We start from the raw sequence: 8,933 nt of genomic DNA, 5'->3' as shown, positions 1-8,933 counted from the left end.
GGAGTAATTAGACAGTGGTTGGAAGGAATATGAATTTAAATGGGATTGGACATGGGAGTTTAGAGGCCAATTTTCATCATTTTATTAACAGAATAGGGGGTGGGAATTGATTTACACATAACATCGCATCCCTTCATCATAACTTATGTTGCCATCTCTCGGCCAAGTCCCCATTTCCCAATAATCAAACGAGGGAATAAACACTCCTCTTAAATATTCATACATAATACTCACCCAATACCAGACGAGGGATTAGGAATAGAATCATATATTCCATTTCCAAGTCACAACTCCCGACTCTAAATTCTCATTTTTTCTTCCCAAAAATTGCAAGAAAATGAAGTCGTTTACAATGTCAGAATGAATATTGATGAGATGAAAAATGTGTATGCAATTTTATCACTTCCTACAGAAATTTTCACTATCACAAATTGAGTGTGTTCACCATCGTAGCCAAGTCAAGTTCAACTAAAATTGTGGTATCCAAAATCTAGATAGTTAACGCAGACCCAAATTGGTAGCCATGGCTTTCTCTTCTTTCATGTCGAATCATGGTTGAAGACTTGGTTGTCCGCACATAAGGCCTCACCACGATGGTCTCGGGCAATGAAACTCACCAAGCTTCCACTGTTCTTCAGGAAGCATGCATCTACATTTAACTTTACAAACCTTTCAGAGGGGGGGGGGGGATTTGCTCGTCATTGTTCCAAGGAGTGTCGGACATACCTTAGAGTCTTCCATTTAGCGTTCGAGGAGACGGTTTAGTGGTGGATTCTGGGGGCGCGCACACACACACACACACACTTAGGGGATGTTTGACTCTAGCAACCCATCATCTACTTATTTGTTTGGGAACGTAGTAATTTCAAAAATTTCCTACGCACACGCAAGAACATGATGATGCATAACAAGTTGGCAAGCCTAAGGGAATCTTGCCATACTTTTTGTGTGTATGCCATGTGGGGCCCAAGTGTGGCTTGCCTAAGATGTGGCTTGAACCAAACACTCACCTAAGTTGGTCAAACTTGCCTAACCTTAGGTGTGGCAATCTTTGGCAAAGTTAGTCACAAACCAAACAGCTCTTTATACTATATAGATCCATGTGTATGGCGTGATTTTCTTCTTACATGTCTTTAGTACTCATGTTATGACACTGTTGGATACAAACTTGCACACGGGGGAATCAAAATATGTACGTGCAGGAAGCGACAACTTCATGCAACGAACCACTTGTCCTCTAAATGTTTCGACAAGAACAAAAACTTGGATAGCCTCTTTTTTGAAAAATATATTTAAGAAGAATAAAATGCAATTGATGTCTTTTGATTTGACGTGTGGGTTCAACTTATCTCATAAACTTGAAAATGGTTAAATAGGCACCTTAAACTCGGCATATATGTTCAGTTTAGTAAAAAAATTGAACGTGCTGGAAAGCATTTTGCACAGTAGTGTCGACTTGGACCTTACTAGCCATGCCACGCATTTTTGTGTAAAGTCATGGGTCTTCACAAAAATAAACCATTATGATGTCTCTAGCATCTTAGATTAAAGTAAGTCACATGATGGACCCCATCCACCAAATCCATGGCATTTGAGAAAATATTTAATACTACAAAAATATAAGCATTTTGACAGGCATGTTGGTGAAGCAAACATGAAATCATCTAGTCGCACGACAAATGGCACAATGAATCCAATGAGAAGTTGAGCCATACCTCAAACAACATCTTGTTCCATAGCCCGATCACTCCCTCGAATGGTCGGCTATGCGCTCCATGTAGCAAATTGTCCCCACATATTACAAATAAGGAATACAAAGTCTTTACAAACCAAGTCACAAATAGGGGGCAATATTGATGGCAACGATAGATTACTGATCCCCGGATGGCCCATCAAAGTTGTCAAATCATGTTCAATAGAGTTTTTTCACCTTCAAGTCTTCTGAATTTTGTAGTCAGACCGAATATTGATGAGACGACTGATGACCCACAAGTATAGGGGATCTATCGTAATCCTTTTGATAAGTAAGAGTGTCGAACCCAACGAGGAGCAGAAGAAAATGATAAGCAGTTTTCAGCAAGGTATTCTCTGCAAGCACTGAAATTATCGGTAACAAGTAGTTTTGTGATAAGGTAATTTGTAACGGGTAACAAGTAATAAAAGTAAATAAGGTGCAGCAAGATGGCCCAATCCTTTTTGTAGCAAAGGACAAGCCTGGACAAACTCTTATATGAAGGAAAACGCTCCCGAGGACACATGAGAATTATCTTCAAGCTAGTTTTCATCACGTTCATATGATTCGCGTTCGGTACTTTGATAATTTGATATGTGGGTGGACCGGTGCTTGGGTACTGCCCTTCCTTGGACAAGCATCCCACTTATGATTAACTCCTCTTGCAAGCATCCGCGACTACAAAAGAAGTATTAAGGTAAACCTAACCATAGCATGAAACATATGGATCCAAATCAGCCCCTTACGAAGCAACTCATAAACTAGGGTTTAAGCTTCTGTCACTCTAGCAACCCATCATCTACTTATTTGTTTGGGAACGTAGTAATTTCAAAAATTTCCTACACACACGCAAGAACATGATGATGCATAGCAACGAGAGGGGAGAGTATGTCTACGTACCCTCGTAGACCAAAAGCGGAAGCGTTAGCACAACTCGGTTGATGTAGTCGTACGTCTTCACGATCCGACCGATCCAAGTACCGAACGCACGGCACCTCCGAGTTCTAAACACATTCAGCTCGATGACGTCCTCGCCTTCTTGATCCAGCAAGAGGGGCGAATTAGTAGATGAGTTCCGGCAGCACGACGGGGTGGTGACGGTGTTGGTGAAGAACAATCTTCGCAGGGCTTCGCCTAAGCACTACGAAAACTATGACGGAGGATAAACTAGAGGGGACGGAGTTGCCGGCACACGGCTTGGTGTTTCTTGATCTGTCTTGGGTGCTAGCCCTACCCCTCTATTTATATGTTGAGCCTTGGGTCGAAACTTGGAGTAAAAGCCTCCACAAAGTTGGTTTCACCCGAAAGGCAAGAGTCCTTCTCGGACTTCAGGGCCAGACGCCAGGGTTCCCGGCGTCTGGGTCCAGACGCCAGGGACCCTGTCGTCTGGCCCCTGGACTCCTCAAAACTTCCTTTTGCGCTTTCCAAAAACCTTGTGGGATTTCCCCTTTGGCCCAAATGAAGTGTTCTCGTACCCAAACATTTCGGGAAACATCTGGAACCCCTTCCGGTGAATTCCGGAACCCTTCTGGAGACCAAACACTATTATCCCATATATCAAACTTTATCTCCGGACCATTCCGGATTTCCTCGTCATGTCCGTGATCTTATCCTGAACTCCGAACAACATTCGGTTACCAACATACATAACTCATTTATACTATATCATCAACGAACGTTAAGCGTGCGGACCCTATGGGTTCGAGAACTATGTAGACATGACCGAGACACTTCTCTGGTCAATAACCAATAGCGGAACCTAGATGCCCATATTGGCTCCTACATATTCAAGAAGATCTTTATCAGTCGAACCGCATAACAACATACGTTGTTCCCTTTGTCATCGGTATGTTACTTGCCCGAGATTCGATCGTCGGTATCTCAATACCTAGTTCAATCTCGTTACTGGCAAGTCTCTTTACTCGTTACGTAATACATCATCCCGCAACTAACTCATTAGTTACAATGCTTGCAAGGCTTATAGTGATGTGCATTACCGATTGGGTCCAGAGATACCTCTCCGACAATCGGAGTGACAAATCCTAATCTCGAAATACGCCAACTCAACAAGTACCTTCGGAGACACTTGTAGAGCACCTTTATAATCACCCAGTTACGTTGTGACGTTTGGTAGCACACAAAGTGTTCCTCCGGTAAACGGGAGTTGCATAATCCCATAGTCATAGGAACATGTATAAGTCATGAAGAAAGCAATAGCAACATACTAAACGATCAAATGCTAAGCTAACGGAATGGGTCAAGTCAATCACATCATTCTCCTAATGATGTGATCTTGTTAATCAAATGACAACTCATGTCTATGGTTAGGAAACTTAACCATCTTTGATTAACGAGCTAGTCAAGTAGAGGCATACTAGTGACACTATGTTTGTCTATGTGTTCACACATATATTATGTTTCCGGTCAATACAATTCTAGCATGAATAATAAACATATATCATGAAATAAGGAAATAAATAATAACTTTATTATTGCCTCTAGGGCATATTTCCTTCATTATTACTTCCCAATGCCTTCCTCTAGGCCCAAACAATGGTGAAGTGTCATGTATTCGACGTTCACATGACACCGCTAGAGGAGACACAACATACATCTCATCAAAATATCGAACGAATACCAAATTCACATGACTACTTATAGCAAGACTTCTTCCATGTCCTCAGGAACAAACATAACTACTCACGATTCATATTCATGTTCATAATCAGAGGGGTATTAATATGCATAAAGGATCTGAACATATGATCTTCCACCAAGTAAACCAACTAGCATCAACTACAAGGAGTAATCAACACTACTAGCAACCCACAGGTACCAGTCTAAGGCTTTGGGACAAAGATTGGATACAAGAGATGAACTAGGGTTTGAGATGAGATGGTGCTGGTGAAGATGTTGATGGAGATTGACCCCCTCCCAATGAGAGGATCGATGGTGATGACAATGGTGATGATTTCCCCCTCCCGGGGGAAGTTTCCCCGGCAGAACAGCTCCGCCGGAGCCCTAGATTGGTTCCGCCTCGTGGCGGCGGAGTTTTGTCCCGTGAGCTTGCTTATGATTTTTTCCAGGGTAAAAGACTTCATATAGGAGAAGATGGGCACCGGAGGCCTGCCAGGGGGCCCATGAGGCAGGGGGCGCACCCCCCACCCTCGTGGATGGTGGGTGGCCCCCTTTGGTTCTTTCTTCGCCCAATATTTTTTATATATTCTGAAACGTGCTCCCATGAAGTTTCAAGACTTTGGGAGTTGTGCATAATAGGTCTCTAATATTTGCTCATTTTCCAGCCCAGAATTCCAGTTGCCGGCATTCTCCCTCTTCATGTAAACCTTGTAAAATAAGAGAGAATAGGCATAAGTATTGTGACTAACGTGTAATAACAGCCTATAATGCAATAAATATCAATATAAAAGCATGATGCAAAATGGACGTATCAACTCCCCCAAGCTTAGACCTCGCTTGTACGCAAGCGAAAGCCGATATCGAAAAATGTGTCCACATGTTTAGAGATAGAGGTGTCGACAGAATAAAATACGGACATGAGGGCATTATGATCATTCTTAGAACAACAACATATATATATATATATTGTCATATGATTTCTTATGCTAAAGTAACAATTCATTCACAATTTCAAGTATGAATCAGAAACTTCATTGAGAACCAACAAACTATAATATCAGTCATTGAAGCAATTGCAATTTATCATAACATAGGAAAGAGTCAATATAAGAGCTTTTCAGCAAGTCCACATACTCAACCGTCATTTAGTCTTTCACAATTGCTAACACTCATGCAATATTTATGGTTATGAAGTTTTAGTCAGGCATAGAGAAAGATAGGGGCTTATAGTGTTGCCTCCCAACCTTTTACCTCAAGGGTAATGTCAACAATAATAGTTCATGAAAACTCACATCCAATGATGAAATGTAAAAAGGAAAGGTGAGAATCACCATGACTCTTGTATGAAGTATAAGGCAAGAATAAAAGATAGGCCCTTCGCAGAGGGAATCAGAGGTTGTCATGTGCTTTTATGGTTGGATGCATGAAATCTTAATGCAAAAGAATGTCACTTTATATTGCCACTTGTGATATGGACCTTTATTATGCAGTCCGTCGTTTTTATTTATTCCACATCACAAGATCGTATAAAGCTTATTTTCTCCACACTAATAAATCATACATATTTAGAGAGCAATTTTTATTGCTTGCAACAATGACAACTTACTTGAAGGATATTACTCAATCCATAGGTAGATATGGTGGACTCTCATGGCAAAACTGGGTTTAAGGATATTTGGAAGCAAAAGTAGTATCTCTACTTGGTGCAAAGAATTTGGCTAGCATGAGAGGAAAGGCGAGCTCAACATGTTGCATGATCCATGACAATATAATTTATTTCGGATGTAAGAAAACATAACCCGTTATGTTGTCTTCCTTGTCCAACGTCAACTCTTTAGCATGTCATATTTTAATGAGTGCTCACAATCATAAAAGATGCCCAAGATAGTATATTTATATGTGAAAACCTCTCTTTCTTTATTACTTCCTATTAATTGCAACGATGACCAAAACTATGTTTGTCAACTCTCAACAATTTTTATTCATCATACTCTTTATATGTGAAGTCATTACTCTCCATAAGATCCATATGATCTCTTTATTTCTTTTTATTCCTTCTGTTTTATTTTTATCTTCATTCCCTCAAGATCATAGCAATATAATCAAGCCCTTGACTCAACACTAATCTTTATTATATATAGCTCATGGACTCCATTACATAGAAGGATCATAAGGCAAAACTCAAAACTAGATCATACTAAAACTTTATTCTACTAGATCAAGATATTAGCAAAAGGATCGAACTAAGAAAAACGGTAAAGATAAAAGTGTGATGGTGATACGATACTGGGGCACTCCCCCAAGCTTGGCAGTTGCCAAGGGGAGTGCCCATACCCATGTGTTTATGCCTCCTTCCTCGGAGGTGATGATGATGGAGTTGTTGATGATGTAGGCTTGTCGTCCATCTTCCAAGGCATAGACTCACCATCATAGAAGGATGATCGAGTCTCCAGGATCCTCAAATCTGCAGCCAAACTCATACCCTTGAATCTATTCATACTCACAGTTTTGGTTTTGCAGGTCATAGATCTGGGCTTGGAGATGCTCGATTTTCTCATGAAACTTGAAGATGGTCTCCCCGATGTTCCTGGCATCTTTCTTGGTGTTGTTGGTGAACTCCGTGATCATTATGTGGTTGGCGTCGAGTCCACGCTCCACCATCTCCTGGAACTTGAAAACTTGTTGCTCCATTACCTCAAGTCTTGTCCCCACACTTTCGGTCCTCCTTGGTCCCTCAACATCACGGATGTGCAGCAACCCCTCACGCATATCAATGGTTTGAGGGTGTTGCAGCACCTCCGCGAGGTAGGGGTTGATGACCTTCTCGAAGAACTTGTCCTTGAGGGCACTTGGAGACGTCATGGCGATCTAGATCTGTCAGAAAAACAGCTCGAAACAAAGACATAAGATATTTGCGTGATACAGTGGTCAAAACCTTTGGGGGATTATATAATGAATTTTTACCGACCAAAAGAAGTATCGTGCAAGAAAACAGAGTCCGGAGAGCGCACAAGGTGCCCACGAGGCAGGGGGCATGCCCAGGGGGTAGGGCGCGCCCTCCACCCTCGTGGAAGCCTTGTGTCCTTCCCGGACTGCTTCTTATTTTCCTATTTTATTAAATATTCCAAAACAGAGAAAAATTGCTATTAGAACTGTTTTGGAGTCGGTTTACTTACCGTACCTCATACCTATTCCTTTTCGGAGTCTGAAACATTCTGGAAAGTGTCCTTTATGTATTCCTCCGGCGTTACGGTTTCAATAACATTAGTTTCAACATTTATGGGATTACCTGAGATATAATGTTTGATTCTTTGACCGTTCACCACCCTCGAATTTGTGCCTTCGAAGTTGTTGACTTTTATGGCACCGGAACGATAGACCTTCTCAATGATGTAAGGACCTTTCCATTTAGAGAGAAGTTTGCCTGCAAAAAATCTTAAACAAGAGTTGTATAACAATACATAATCACCTACATTAAACTCACATTTTTGTATCCTTTTGTCATGCCATCTTTTAACTTTTTCTTTAAATAGTTTGGCATTCTCATAGGCCTGGGTTCTTCATTCATCAAGTGAGCTAATGTCAAAAAACCTTCTCACCGACAAGTTTGAAATCATAATTGAGCTCTTTAATGGCCCAATATGCCTTATGTTCTAGTTTAAGAGGTAAGTGACATTCTTTTCCATAAACCATTTTATATGGAGACATACCCATAGGATTTTTGTATGCAGTTCTATAAGCCCATAATGCATCATCAAGTTTCTTGGACCAATTCTTTCTAGATCTATTAACAGTCTTTTGCAAAATCAATTTAAGCTCTCTATTACTCAGTTCTACTTGACCACTAGATTGTGGATGATATGGAGATGTGATTCTATGATTAACATCATACTTAGCAAGCATTTTACGAAAGGAGCCATGAATAAAATCTGAACCACCATCATTCATTAAGTGTCTAGGGACTCCAAACCTCGGAAAAATAACTTCTTTAAGCATCTTAATAGAGGTGTTATGATCAGCACTACTAGTTGGAATAGCTTATACCCACTTAGTAACGTAATCAACAGCAACTAAAATATGTGTATACCCATTGGAGGAAGGAAACGGTCCCATATAATCAAAGAGCCAAACATCAAATGGTTCAATAACAAGTGAATAATTCATAGGCATTTCTTGACGTCTACTAATATTACCAATTCTCTAACATTCATCACAGGACAAGACAAATTTACGGGCATCCTTGAAGAGAGTAGGCCAATAAAAACCGAATTGCAATACCTTATGTGCAATTCTATCTCCAGCATGGTGTCCTCCATAAGCCTCAGAGTGACACTTGCGTAGGATCTGTTCCTGTTCATGCTCAGGTACACAATGTCTAATAACACCATCTACTCCTTCTTTATAAAGGTGTGGGTCATCCCAAAAGTAATGTCTTAAATCATAGAAGAACTTTTTCTTTTGCTGGTATGTGAAACTAGGTGGTATAAATTTAGCAACAATGTAATTAGCATAATCAGCATACCATGGAGCAGTACGAGAAGCATTTATGACATCTAATTGTTCA

The sequence above is a fragment of the Triticum urartu genome, chromosome 1, assembly GCF_003073215.2.
Source record: "Triticum urartu cultivar G1812 chromosome 1, Tu2.1, whole genome shotgun sequence".
NCBI lineage: Eukaryota > Viridiplantae > Streptophyta > Magnoliopsida > Poales > Poaceae > Triticum > Triticum urartu.
This window is presented reverse-complemented; position numbering follows the sequence as displayed.